The sequence below is a fragment of the Stegostoma tigrinum genome, chromosome 6 (genome assembly GCF_030684315.1).
Source record: "Stegostoma tigrinum isolate sSteTig4 chromosome 6, sSteTig4.hap1, whole genome shotgun sequence".
Classification (NCBI taxonomy): domain Eukaryota; kingdom Metazoa; phylum Chordata; class Chondrichthyes; order Orectolobiformes; family Stegostomatidae; genus Stegostoma; species Stegostoma tigrinum.
In genome coordinates, this window is record NC_081359.1 from 87,893,966 (window position 1) to 87,908,861 (window position 14,896).

Sequence of the window (14,896 nt, forward strand, 5' to 3'; positions counted from 1 at the left end):
TCTTAATTATTTGCTGTACCTGTCAGCTACCTTTATGTGTTTTGTGCACAACAGCAGCCAGATCTCTCGGCCCTGCATTTTTGGAGTCTCTCCCCTCAGGGGGAAGTGATGGTCTTGTGGTATTATCATTGGACCGTTAATCCAGAGACCCAAGTAACATTCTGGGCCCAAGGTTTAAATCCTGCTATGGCAGATGGCGGAATTTGAATTCAATTAAAAAAAAATGGAGTTAAGCAAGAGTCAAATGATAAACTTGAATCCATTGCCAATTGTTGGAAGAACCCATGTCGTTCACTGGGGAAGGAAGCTGCCATCCTTACCTGCTCTGGCCTTCATGTGACTCCAGACCCACGGCAATGCGGTTAACTCTTAACTGCTCTCTGGGATGGGCAATAAATGCTCCCTAGCCAATAATGCCTGCATCTGACGACTGAACGAAAAAAATATAATAACTTGCATTTTGATTCTGCCTACCAAAGTGCATGGCCTTACACTTTAATACATTAAACTTCATACATCGAGTTATCCATTTACCGAACCTATCTAATAACCGCTTGCACACTCCTTGAGATGTCCTCATGAAAACATGTCCTCCCACCTACTTTTGTATCATTAGCAAATTTGGACACACTGTACTCAGCCTTGTTCACCAATTCATTAATCTGGTTAGTAAATAATTGAGGCTCTAATCTTAATCCTTGTGGAACTCCACTAATTACGCCCTTCCAATTAATGCCCTTGACACCAAGCCTGCATTTCACTGAGTGTGACATTAAGGAGCCCAAGCAAAACTAAAGTCAATGGGAACTAGAGGAAAAACTTTTCACTGGTTGGAGTCAGGTCCAGCACAAAAGAGGGTAGTTGTGGTTCTTGCAAGCATATCGACTTAGCCGCAGAACATCGCTCAGAAGTGGGGATGTTTATTAATGATTGCATAGATGAATGTAACCTAATAGATAAAGAAGCCACCCTTGTCCAGGCACATCAACTCCAGGTAGTGAACTGCTTTCTTTAATTGCTGCAGTTTACGTGTTAGCATTTGCAGTGCTTTTTCTGTAGTAGTTTGACACAAGTGAGCGATTTGCTGAGCCATACTTGGTAGAACTGTCAAGAGTCAACCACATTGCTGTGGGTTTGCAGTAATGTAGAGACTAGACTGCTACGGTCGAATGCTAAGCTGCTTAATTTGCTTCCATGCTGTGGTGAAGGCTAATAGCAGGAAAGTACATATCAATCTGAGGGAGGTGAACTGACTTCCATAAAGTTGAAACAGACTCCTTCAACAAATGCTGTGAGCACAGTCTTTCACATTGGCAGATCCGCAACTGTCATAGTTTAAAGGTTTCTGCTCTAATTTCTCTCGAACAAAGTTAGAATTTTGTGAAATGTTTACCTTGCAGTGTGTTACTTCACCTTTTTTGCCCCTATTGATGTTCAAGTACCCGTTATGTCTTCCCAGAATAATCAAGATCTTTAAATTTAAAGATGTTTATGTCCTTTTATTATTATTATTGTTACTATTCACTTCAGAAGCTTAACTTCAAAAAACATTGAGTAATCAGTAGCTTCCAAGGCTGGTGTTCAATAATATTAATCAGAAGCTCAAAATGCAAGCTTTGTAAGAAGTGGTGGCGAGGTAGCATTGGGTGCCAGTCTGCATATGTGGAATCGGCAATGTTTACAAGATAAAATAATCTGCAAGTTTGCAGACTTAACTTGACCATTGTTGTCATTTTTTATGCATCCTGTGCATCCTGAAGTTACACAGTAAGTCGACTCGCACTGCTCTGTCATTGACACTGGTTCAAACTTTTGGTACTCCAATCCTTGTGGAACTGTGGATATATTTGCAAACTCAAATTTTGTTGATAATTGAGATTATGCTTTCATTGTCTAAACATACTAAGACCTATTTTTTTTTAAAAATGTTGCATTAACAAGTAATGTATAAAAAGTAAAAGTACCATCCACTTTAGCACAAAAAGACAATGAGTTACTATGCACTGTAGATGGCCAGCAATGCCAAGCTCCTGAACTACATAATTATAAAAAAACACCATGCTTGAATCCAAGATAATACAATGTGAGGCTGGATGAACACAGCAGGCCAAGCAGCATCTCAGGAGCACAAAAGCTGACGTTTCGGGCCTAGACCCTTCATCAGAGAGGGGGATGGGGAGAGGGAACTGGAATAAATAGGGAGAGAGGGGGAGGCGGACCGAAGATGGAGAGTAAAGAAGATAGGTGGAGAGAGTGTAGGTGGGGAGGTAGGGAGGGGATAGGTCAGTCCAGGGAAGACGGACAGGTCAAGGAGGTGGGATGAGGTTAGTAGGTAGCTGGGGGTGCGGCTTGGGGTGGGAGGAAGGGATGGGTGAGAGGAAGAACCGGTTAGGGAGGCAGAGACAGGTTGGACTGGTTTTGGGATGCAGTGGGTGGGGGGGAAGAGCTGGGCTGGTTGTGTGGTGCAGTGGGGGGAGGGGACGAACTGGGCTGGTTTAGGGATGCAGTAGGGGAAGGGGAGATTTTGAAACTGGTGAAGTCCACATTGATACCATATGGCTGCAGGGTTCCCAGGCGGAATATGAGTTGCTGTTCCTGCAACCTTCGGGTGGCATCATTGTGGCACTGCAGGAGGCCCATGATGGACATGTCGTCTAGAGAATGGGAGGGGGAGTGGAAATGGTTTGCGACTGGGAGGTGCAGTTGTCTGTTGCGAACTGAGCGGAGGTGTTCTGCAAAGCGGTCCCCAAGCCTTCGCTTGGTTTCCCCAATGTAGAGGAAGCCACACCGGGTACAGTGGATGCAGTATACCACATTGGCAGATGTGCAGGTGAACCTCTGCTTAATGTGGAATGTCATCTTGGGGCCTGGGATGGGGGTGAGGGAGGAGGTGTGGGGACAAGTGTAGCATTTCCTGCGGTTGCAGGGGAAGGTGCCGGGTGTGGTGGGGTTGGAGGGCAGTGTGGAGCGAACAAGGGAGTCACGGAGAGAGTGGTCTCTCCGGAAAGCTGACAGGGGAGGGGATGGAAAAATGTCTTGGGTGGTGGGGTCGGATTGTAAATGGCGGAAGTGTCGGAGGATAATGCTTGAATCCAAACTATGTTTTCCCTTCTAATTTCTGAGACATCTTATTCATTCAGAAACTTACGTGTGCCAAAACCACAGGAATTTGCAGGAGTCACCCTTTTCCCTATAAAGATACAAGACATACATAACATGTTTTAATAATTCATTATGACCGGATAACTGAACAATGCAAGTTTTCAGTTCTGCTGCTTTTTCTAGTAGCTTCGCTTGAGATAGAAAAGTTAATTGATCTGACTTCATAGGCTACGCAAGTCAATAAGCAATCTAGTCACGAGGGTTTAATCAGTAATGCAAAATTACTTCTGTTTCTGTTGTGCAGTGCCTATGTGATGTGCAAAGTATCGATTGATCAAGGGAGCATAAGTATCGCTCCCAAAGAATCAGTGAGAAATTCTATTGTGTAGTGGGAGAATAGGATGAGCAGGGTGGCATTGGGTGTAGTGCCTAGGTAATGATGTAAGTTTGGGAAGTTAGAGTTGAGAAAACTCAAAAGAGTTTATGGAGAGAAACCCACCATGAAACTTGTCAAAATTGATTTTCAATTAATTTCTGGAACAATGTGGCATTTTGCTCTGTTTATTTCAGGAAGGATGTAAATTAATTGGAGCTAGTTCGGAGGAGGTTTACTAGATTGATTGAGCAGGCTGTCATAAGAAAAAAGGTTGGACAGACTGAGCTTGTTTTCACCACAGTTTAGAAGAGTGAGGAGGAATTTGACTGAAGTGTCTAAGATTGTAAACAGTCTCGACAAAGTGGATGTGAAAAAGATGTTTCCTTTTGTGGTTAAGTCCAGAACTAGTGGCACTGTTTCAAAATTAGGGCTTTCCCTCTTAGACCGGAGATGAGGAGAATTTCCTTTCCTCTCAGACAGTTGTGTAACTTTGGAACTCTCTGCCTCAGAAGGTGGTGGAGACAGAACTGTGGAATATTTTTAAGATGGAGTTACAGAAATCCTTCTGGGCAAGGGAATCGGAGGTCATCAGGCATTCACAGAATCAGAGAATCACACAAGTGTTACAGCACAAAAGGAGGTCATTCAGCCTGTCATGCCTGTACTAGCTTGTTAAATGAGTGTTATTACCTAGTGCCAATCTCTTGTTTTTTTCTTATACCTTGCACATTATTGTTATCCATAGTCATCTAACACCCTCTTGAATGCCCAACTAAACCCTCCACTAGTAATTGCAGACCCTATTTACTCATTTACTTATTGACCGAAAAAGATTTTCCTGACTTCTTCCTTAGCCACATCATGCATCGCTTAAAATGGGATGTTGATGGGAATGTGGAATTCAAAATGTTAATAGACCAGCAATGATTTTATTGAATGATAGAATGAGCTCAAGAAGCCAAATAGCTGGATTCTGCTCCTGATTTGCATGAAAGAAATTTGTTAGCCTTGTGAAAGCCTTCTCACCATTTCAAGAACCAGTTGATGGCATCACTTTAACAATAAATGAGAGAAGCTGATGGACTCCTTTGTTGCTAAGATTGAGACCATCTAATTGCAGAGTCTGCCTTGTCCCTCCCTTTCACTAGCCCACCAAGCCAAACATCCTATAAAACCACTGCCCTAACCTAACCTGAACTGAAATATTTCTTTAATTTGTCAGCTACTTCCCCTAATGCCCTTGCCAAGTTCAACTTGCCTAAGATACCTGTGTCTTGATCCCTCAACATTGTTCTCAGTAATCTGTTGACTACCCAACACTCACCTAGTCCCCAAGATAGCTGATACTAAAGGCGAACTTCACTTTAGTCATTTGAAATTAAAGAACTACTGCATTCTTGAAGTAATACACATTTTGTCAAAACTTGTTGTCATGCACTCATCAGGAAAATTTGCAAGAAAAATCTCTTCCCAACTTTCCCTCTGCTCTCTGTTTGAATTTCTCCGATCAGGCATCTGCTACTGCCACAGCAATGAAACAGTTCTTACTAAATTCACATATGGCCTCCTATGTAACATCTATAAAGTTCAACTATCACTTCTCCCTCTTTTCAACAACCTTTGACACAGATGACAACATCGACCAATTACAATGCCTTTCTAGTCTACTCAAGCTGACTGGGTCTGTTCTCAACTAACTCTATTCTTGCCAACCTAATTTTAACCCGAGAATTACTTTGAATGGCCTCTTTTCCTACCCCCCTCTCAATCATCTCTGGTGTCACCCACAGATCTATCCTTGGCCCCTGTCCTATTTATCATCTACATGTTCTCTCTTGACAATTCATCTGAAAGCACAGCACTAGTTTTCATATGCATATTGATGACACAGTTATATCTAATCACCTTCTCTCTCAACTTCTCCATTATTGCTAAACCATTTGGTAACTTATTCAACATCAACTGCCAGATGAGCAGAATTTCTTTTTCCCTATTAAACATGGGGAAGACTGAAATCATTGTCTTTGCCCTAAACTTCATTTCTGGTTAGCCAATCCGACCCTCATTCCAAAAGCTGTCTAAACCTAAAGTAGATTACTTGCAATTTGGTGTCATATTTAACATTGATATTACGCTGCAGACCACATACCGGTGCTATAATTAATACTATTGATTTCCACCTCTGCAACATCACCCTGCTTCAACCCATCTGCTGCTGAGGCCCTCATTCATGTATTTGTTCCAATGGGCTCCAGTATCATCACCCAAATTCTATCTACATAAACTGAATGGTATCTAACCCCGTCTTGCTTGTGTCCGAACTGCATCAAGTCTATACAACCCCTGTGTTTAATGAGCCATCCTGGCTGCTCATTAAGGAAGCATGTGATTTAAAACTTTTATCCACGTTCTCAAATCCTTCCATAGCCAGGCTATATCTATAATATTCTCCAGCACCACACCCCTGAGGTATATGGTTTCTGAGGATGGGTGACTCAACCCAAAACATTAAATGTGATTTCTCTCCACAGGTGCTGCCAGACCTGCTGAGCTTTTCCAGCAATTTCTATTTTTGTCTCTGAGATATCTGCACTCATAATTCCAGCCTCTTGAGCATCCCCAATCTTAATCACTCCCCCACTGGTGTCTGTGCCTTCCGCTTTCACAACCCAAGCTCTAGAATTCCCTCCCTAAACCTTTCTGCCTCTTTAGCTTTCTTTTTCCCTTTAAGACATTCCTTAAAGTCTAGCTCTTTAACTGAGCTTTTGGTCATCTGACTTCATATCTCTTTTGTGGCTTGCTGTCAAATTTTATTTTTTAAATGTGCCTGTGACATCTTGGGGATGTTTCATTATGTTAATGGCAACATATAAATATAAGTTGTTGTTGTTAAGCTGGATGAGGCATTGTCCCATGTTGAATCGTTAGACAAACATGTGCAGGAGATAAGTCAAGTAGATAAGATGCCATAGGTGCCAGCCTGCCACAGTGTGTCATTGCATGTCAGTTCTGCTTTAGAGTGCTCAGATGCTAGTCTGTCAGAGAGAAAGATAATGATAGACGTACTGATCAGCCTACCAGTGAGATTGCACACAATGCTGCAAAGTATGCAGGCAATCAGCTCCAACCTGTGTTCACCACGCTTCCAGAACAAGGATTTTGCTTGATGTAAATTGAATAGTCAGCTCCATTAATGCAAATGTGGCCACTCTTGGGGTTTACCTGGACAGTTTGAACATTTGCAATATATATCTCATCAGTTGCCAGTTTTACTTTACACCGGTTTTCAAACCAGAAGGGGACTCCATTGTACTATGTCACTCCTGCAATCTGTACTCACACAGATCCAAAAGAGTCCTGAAGTAGACCCACAGGAGAGTGGCCTTCAAACCATGGAAAGGACACCTGAAGTTGTCTTTCAGGACCATTAGAAACCTGCTCTTTCACATCTCCAGCACTTTTTTATAGTCTCACACAAGTAGCCTGTCTACAGAGCTCCTGGTGGGCTGAACCAGGACCTCAAGGCCCAGAACTGCTCGTGATCACATATCACGACCGTGTGATTGATTCTCAATGGGAGTAGCAGCAGTTTTCTCCCTCCGAAGCTGTAGACGCTTAAGAAATACTTTTTAACAGCACTTTGGCAGGAAAAGAAGCACACAAGCTGAATTACATAAATAGAACTGAGGCTTAAACATGACAGTAATGTAAGCACAGATGGTAGATTATGTTGCAGGAATAAATAGTTTTAGAATAGTTATTCCATCTGCCCTGTCTTGTTTTTCCAACTTTCTTTCCTTTCTCCCTTGACTGAAGCGAGTTGTGCTGGAATACAATTCCACAGGCAGTCCTTTGACGACTTTAGGCCCAACATTTAGTGCTGGCAAGCTACTCGTGCGTGGGGGAGCATTTCAACTCTGTGAGAATCTGTCCATACCCAGCCATACATATATAACCTCTCCCTGGAGAAGAACATTCAACAACGATACTAAACAGAAATTTCGGTTGATTTCCCCTTTCCTAACCTAGAAATGTGGAAGCTCATTCCAGAATCTCCAATGGTGCCCAAAATAAGATCAACAAATTTAGCTCAGAATAGGAATCAAGTTTGGAACGTTTTTGACAAGCATGGCTCAGCATCAAAGCAGACTGTACAGTCATCCATTAAATAAATATATAGTTTCATTTTTCTACATTTTCTAGAGCAAGCTATGAACACTAAAAGCTGAATTTTCTCATATTTTCAAGTGAGATTTATGGTGCCTGGTCCATCATGGCCATTATTGGCTTTTCTCATGCAATCGTTTTGCTCTTTATCTCAATAATTGTGCAACTGGCCTAACTGGCACCCATTTCATGGCATAGTGTCGGCAGGAGAGGCAGAAGTGCTCACCGCTGCCACCCTTGTGATGCTGGCACCATATTTAATCCTCAGCTCCACAGCACATCACACTGTGGTCCCGCACCAATATCCCAAAGGAAACAGTTGAGAGAAACAAGCGACCTCCTCAGGACACTGACAAGGGTTTGGAGGTACTGATGGAAAGAAGGTCTGATGACTGTCAAAGGAAGCTACACCACCAGAACCAGCCAGCCTGAACTGAGAAAATGACTTGGGCAATTGGTTGTCCCAGTTGAAATGCAACACACCAGTGCAAAAGGAAAGTTAATGATCTTCTGCACTCTGCAAAGGTAACTGCCACCACCTTTTCTCTGCTTTCTGACATTCATACAGCCATCACTCATTCTAACCCTACTGCTGGTCATACCTTCCACCAAGGCTCATGGGCTACAATGCTCCATTGCATGGATCAGGTCAAATCAATGGCTCTTGTCTGTCTTATCCTCCCAAACTATTAACTCTTCCTGTGCTCTGAGGAGCCCTTATCCCCTATCCTGCTCATACCTCACCATGAAACATTCTTCCATCCAATCATTACAGTCAGTCCCAGCATTCCCACCATGTCTTTTCCCTTCTACACAGTTCTCCAGATTTGTGCATAACACCAACTTTGGAATGGGAAGTCGCTGCCGTGATCTACATCTGCCCACCCCATGTGTACATCCTCACAGCTTAGGGGAAACACTGCTCAGCCCCTCTCATTGTCTTATTACAGGAACATTTGGCAAACACACAACAGTGCCCCTTGCCCCCGTCAGACATATCCATAGCACACTGAGTGACATAACATTCATTCCTGGACTTATTGTATTTGACCTGCTGAATTAATTGTGGCAAACCTCCTGGTGTAGAATCAGATGAGCTACTTCACTGACAGTGGTGACCTGACTGACCATTGTCCCCTTTAATGGACTAAGGGAGCCCCGCTGACGCTCAGCCATAGGTGTTTGATCAAAGCACATGTGGTGATTGAATGAATGATTTATTTATTGTCTCATATATCGAGGGAGATCTAGTGAAACCTGTCTGTTGCCACAATCCAGTGCCATTTTCAGGTACAAGAAGATTTAAACAAAATCAGCTTCACCTTCATTGGCCAAGGTCCCAAACTTCACTCCAAGACTTCGGCAAAGCCCCTGCTCTAGGCTTACTGCAGCCAGGAGTCTCTGCTCCAGCCACTGACACTGCCACGGCTGATGACCCACCACTGCTGCCAAGACTCCACGCTCCGGCCCTGTTGCAGCCAGGAGTCTCCATATCACCATTGCTGCTGCCAACACCAATACAGGAGTCCACATGTTGCGCTAACAAAGCCAGGAGTCCCTGCTAACACTTCTTCGCCCTCTCCACAACATCAGGAAGAAGAAGAGAGAAAAAAGAAGGCTGACGAAAAGTAGAGAGAGAGAGAGAGAGAGAGAGAGAGAAAGAATGTGACAGGCCTGGAGCAGCTGGACTCAGCACGAACACTGCCTTCTCCTCACCCACTGGGAGATCCTGGCCTGGGGGTGGATCCATGTCCGGCATCTCCTGGCATTGCTACTGCTGCGACCAAATATCTCCTTCTTCACCTGCCACTATCCAGGCTTGAAAGAAAACAAGAGAAAAAGAACGAGCAAAAGTAAAAACGAGCAGAAAAGAAAGCTGATGGGAGCTGACAAGCCTTGGGTTTGTCCCTGCTATTCCACCGTCATCTTGGTTTGCTTGCTGTGTACGTTGCTGGCAATGCTTTAGGGTGTGACGTTGACATGGCAGAGTGCAGTACAACAACATGACCTTCCCCTTTGAATGATCAGTCACCTCCAACCTGACAGACTGCCTCCTTTCCTTGCATGCTAAAAGGCAATGCAAGGCACAGAGGCTGGAAGATTCCAAATAAATACAAAGCACTGATGACTCTAAGAGGCAAAACTTGTATTCTGCCCAAATGAATAGATTCAGGTGTGGCCCTGCAATGAGACAACAATGTAGGTATTCCTGAGCTCCAACGTGAACTCCTGAAGGGTCGAAGTGGTGTGTGAGTTAGTAGAATGCAGCCATGATGATGTGGTGATGCTGGCTGCTTACTGTTGCTGATTTCTTTGGTTGAAGCATGGAAGAAGAGGACTGTGCCTATGGAGAATGCAGAGAGTTGGGTGAAAGCACAAAGAAGCTGGCTGCAAGCTGCTACCACCAGGGTAAATGACTTCCATGTCAGGAATTGGAAGCTGTATACAAATGAAGTGAGTCTAGCTAATAAGAGACGCAAATACATGGAACCAAGGTGGTTATCATTCATTACTGAGATTCTGAGCTTACCCTTTTAATCTCCAAGGGAAATGTTAAGAATTTTTCTCTCAGCGTCAACAATCTGATATTTTTTTCATTTTTACCATATTTTTCCTCAATCTTCTCACCATTGCCTCTGCTGTCCTAGACCACAGAAAATTTCACCCTAAAAGTTAAATTTGAAGACACAGAAGAAGCATTGATGAATTTTGGCAGGGGTGGAGACCCATAGTGCTTGGTGTGGTCCAGGCAAATCTGGCAATGAATGGCTAAGCCAGTTGTGTGCCAGACACCCTCACATATGTAGCATTTGGGATTTAGCACACAATGATGGGACCATTTCCAGGCGACCACCCATGGCAGGAGACAGTAAGGTTTCCTGAAGTAAAGGTCATTATGTATGGAGATGGCATCAAGATTCAGTAAACCAATGGCTATAGAAATATCATAGTGAACAGACAGCAGTGTTGGGGAACACTAACAAAATATAGAAAATGTAGCGTAAAACTCCAAAATATACAGGAAGGCAAAAGGGACTTTCTGAATGTACATATGATTATATGAATGACCTAAATCATCTGTGATTTTTAAAATTATTTTGATGAGATAACATGATTTATGTATGTGAGAAATGTTTTAATGGTAACCTTGCCTGATAGCACTTGTGTGAATATACATTGGACATCTGAAACTATATAAATGATGGGAGGACATTTGGAGTTATGAATGCTTTCTATTTCAGAGCTGGAAGGGTGGAGGTTGTTTGAGAGACAGTAAACAGGTTTCAATCTTCACTGCTGGCCATCTGCTGCAATTAAAGAAATCTTGACAATACCCATGTTAGCTTATTCCAGTAGAATCCACCTCGCATACAACTGAAGAAGACAATTTATGCAAAAGAATATTTCACAAACTATCATATTAACTGTAGTTTGACAATCATACAGAATCAGTATACCATCTAGTTTGTTGCCATTGGCCTTGAAGTGATGTGTGATAGTTAACATATCTACAATTTTAAAAGATCAGGCACAATGTCGTTGTCCTCTATTTTAATGGAGGCATTAATTCGATTAAAGTGATTGAGTATTACTTAATTGTTGACCTTCAATTGATTATTATTCCAGTTAGAAAACCCTAGAATGAAATTACAAACACATCTGCACTTTGAAAACAGGCAGTTATACAACAGATTTTAATGGGGAAATGGTAGCATAGTAGTAATATAACAGTGAATCCTGTGATCCAGGTCAATGCTTTAGCAGCGTGTGTTCAAATCACATCATGCTAACAATGGAATTTAAATTCAACTAACTAAACCAATTTGAAAAATAATGGTGAATGTCAAACAATCACTGCTTGTTGTAAAAACTAATCCAGTTCACTAATTAACTTTCTTAATGAAGAAGGTTTGTCATCATCACCTGATCTAGCCTACATGTGGCTTTACATCCACATGTGACTGACTCAATGTTATTTTTCTTATCATCTTAAATGTCTTCTTAAATGGCCTGGCAAATGATTTAGGGATGAACAACCTACACCAGCCTTGTCAGTGATGCCCACAGCCCATGAAAGAATAGATAATTTAAAATATAGCTCACTGTCTGTAGATCCAAATCTCAATCATCCCCTCAAACAATGGCAAAATACACCACTGACTGGATACAGGCTAAGCCGGAGCTTAGATGCATGATGAGCTTTCCAAAGGTAGGCTGTCTCCAAAGAACAAAGAAAAAGAAAATTACAGCACAAGAACAGGCCCTTCAGCCCTCCAAGCCTGTGCCGATCCAGATCCTCTATCTAAACCTGTCGCCTATTTTCCAAGGATCTGTATCCCTCTGTTCCCTGCCCATGATGTATCTGTCTAGATATATCTTAAATGATGCTATCATGCCCACCTCTACCAACTCCACTGGCAGCATCTTCCAGGCACTCACCACCCTCTGTGTAAAGAACTTTCCATGCATATCTCCCTTAAACTTTTCCCCTCTCACCTTGAAATCGTGACCCCTAGTAATTGAGTCCCTACTCTGGAGAAAAAGCTTCTTGCTATCCACCCTGTCTATACCTCTCATGATTTTGTAGACCTCAATCAGGTCCCCCCTCAACCTCCATTTTTCTAATGTAAATAATCCTAATCTACTCAACCTCTCTTCATAGCTGGCATCCTCCGTACCAGGCAACATCCTGGTGAACCTCCTCTGCACCCTGTCCAAAGCATCCACATCCTTTTGGTAATGTGGCGACCAGAACTGTACGCAGTATTCCAAATGTGGCCAAACCAAAGTCCTATATAACTCTATCATGACCTGCCAACTCTTGTACTCCATACCCCACCCGATCAATGAAAGCATGCCGTATTTCTTCTTGACCACTCTATCCACCTGCGTTGCCACCTTCAGAGTACAATGGGCCTGAACACCCAGGTCTCTCTGTGCATCAAATCTCCCCAGGGCTGTTCCATTTACCATATAGTTCACTCTTGAATTGGATCTTCCAAAATGCATTACTTCGCATTTGTTTAGATTGAACTCCATGTGCCATTTCCCTACCCAACTCTCCAATCAATCTATATTTTGCTGCATTCTCCGACAGACCCCTTCATTATTTGCTACTCCACCAATCTTAGTCATCTGCAATCTTGTTAATCAGACCATCTATACCTTCCTCCAAATCATTTATGTATAACACAAGCAACAGTGGCCCCGACACGGATCCCTTTGGAACACCACTGGTCACAGTTCTCCATTTGGAGAAACTCCCTTCCACTACAACTCTCTGTCTCCTGTTGCCCAGCCAGTTCTCTATCCATCCAGCTGGTACACTCTGGACCCCATGCGACTTCACTTTCTCCATCAGACTACCATGGGGAGCCTTATCAAACCACTTACTGAACTCCATGTATATGACATCTACAGCCCTTCCCTCATCTATCAACTTTGCCACTGCCTCAAATTCTATGAAGTTGGTAAGACATGACCTTCCTGCACAAAACCATGCTATCTATCACTAATAAGCCCATTTTCTTCCAAATGTAAGTCGATCGTACACCTCAGTATCTTCTCCAGCAGCCTCCCCACCACTGACGTCAGACTCACCTGTCCATAAATACCTGGGTTATCCTTGCTACCTTTCTTAAACAAAGGGACAACATTAGCAACTCTCCAGTCCTCTGGGACCTCATCCGTGCTCAAAGATGCTGCAAAGATATCTGTTAAGGCCCCAGCTATTTCCTCTCTCCAATGCTGCCGGGTACCACAACAGCCAAAACTCGATTCCGCCACCACCATGAGTCTGCTTTGAGCCCAACTCACCAATGCAGCCATTGCTGATGCTACCAGATTTTGTTCAGGGCCTAAACTCACCTCCGACTCCATGAGTCGGCGACAGGCACAGACACTGCTGGTAACTCAGCTCACATCTGGTGAATGTACAACACGACTGCGCTAATGCTCTCACCATCATGATGGGTTGGAAATAAGTAGAAGTGGAATTGCAAACATTCTGACTGAACTTTGCAAAGTAAATGTTGTCTTCAAAATTAATAATTTTTGCTTGATAATCCATATCTTTGTAGTCCAACATTCGCTCAGTTTTCTCATGGCCTTGGAAGAAGATGACCATACTGTGATATAAGGCAAAGGATATTACCAGCTTAATCACATCAATCTTGAACGTAAACAGATCACGTAACAAGATTAAATACATCATGGCCCATTTCCCTCCACCCTCATGAGCCATGTTCACTTACATTCACAGTCTACCGTACCTTATAATCTTGCTGCAATCAGATTGTTCTGTAAATCTAGAAATAGTACATTTGTCAGTTTAGCTTCTGTGCACTTCTCTATTTTTTCTTTAAACTGCTGTTAATTTGCATAGGCTAATTCCTGCAGATGTTCTAATTAAAATAAAAAGTATACATCCTGTAAATGCTGCAAGAACACTGAAAGGGTTCACACATTTCCTGTGTGGTTATGATAGAAGCTGCATCTGTATTTGGTCGAGTCACATCAAACTGCATCCAACACAAAGAAATTGGTGTGTCGAGAAAGTAGAACGGGTCGCAAATAAGCGCAGTGTTCATTAGTCGTTCATGCAGTCAGGATGCACATTATCCTTTTCATGTCTGCTCAAGAGAACATGCAAAAAGGTTTATTTTTAGGGTTTCTTTTTGTGCTTTTCTGTGAATGTTCCCCAGCAGAAACAATCAGAGCCTTGTGCAGAATGGCAAGCTATTGAACACTTACTTTGGATTTTTGTTAAACTGCATAAAATCCTCTAAAGGGATCCAGTCATGATTCTAACAAGCCAGGATTCTTAAAATCAGTAAGAGGCAATAATGGAATTGGATTTACTTAGGTAACTGAGGTTTGACACCTTACTGTTCTCCGTACTAAGGGCTCATTGTGGTTACAAAAACATTGTAGAAATTATTACCAAAAGCTGTTTGTACTTTCCATTATGTTTAGTTTATATTTCTATTTTGAGAGCTGCTTCAAGTTACGTGCATTTAATAGACGAGCTTTCTGAAATACAAGTAAATGTGAAACAGGTAGGTCTAAAGGAAATTACACAGCATGCGGTCTACCACACAGAATGAAGAGATAGCTGTTTAAAGTCTTGCGTATGCACGTTCTGTAAGGTTGCTCACAATTTTAATTCCTTCATTACTGGAACTGGTTACAAAGTACAGGAAATCAGATTCCAAAGAATTAACCAAAGAATTTTTAACAAAATTGATTCCA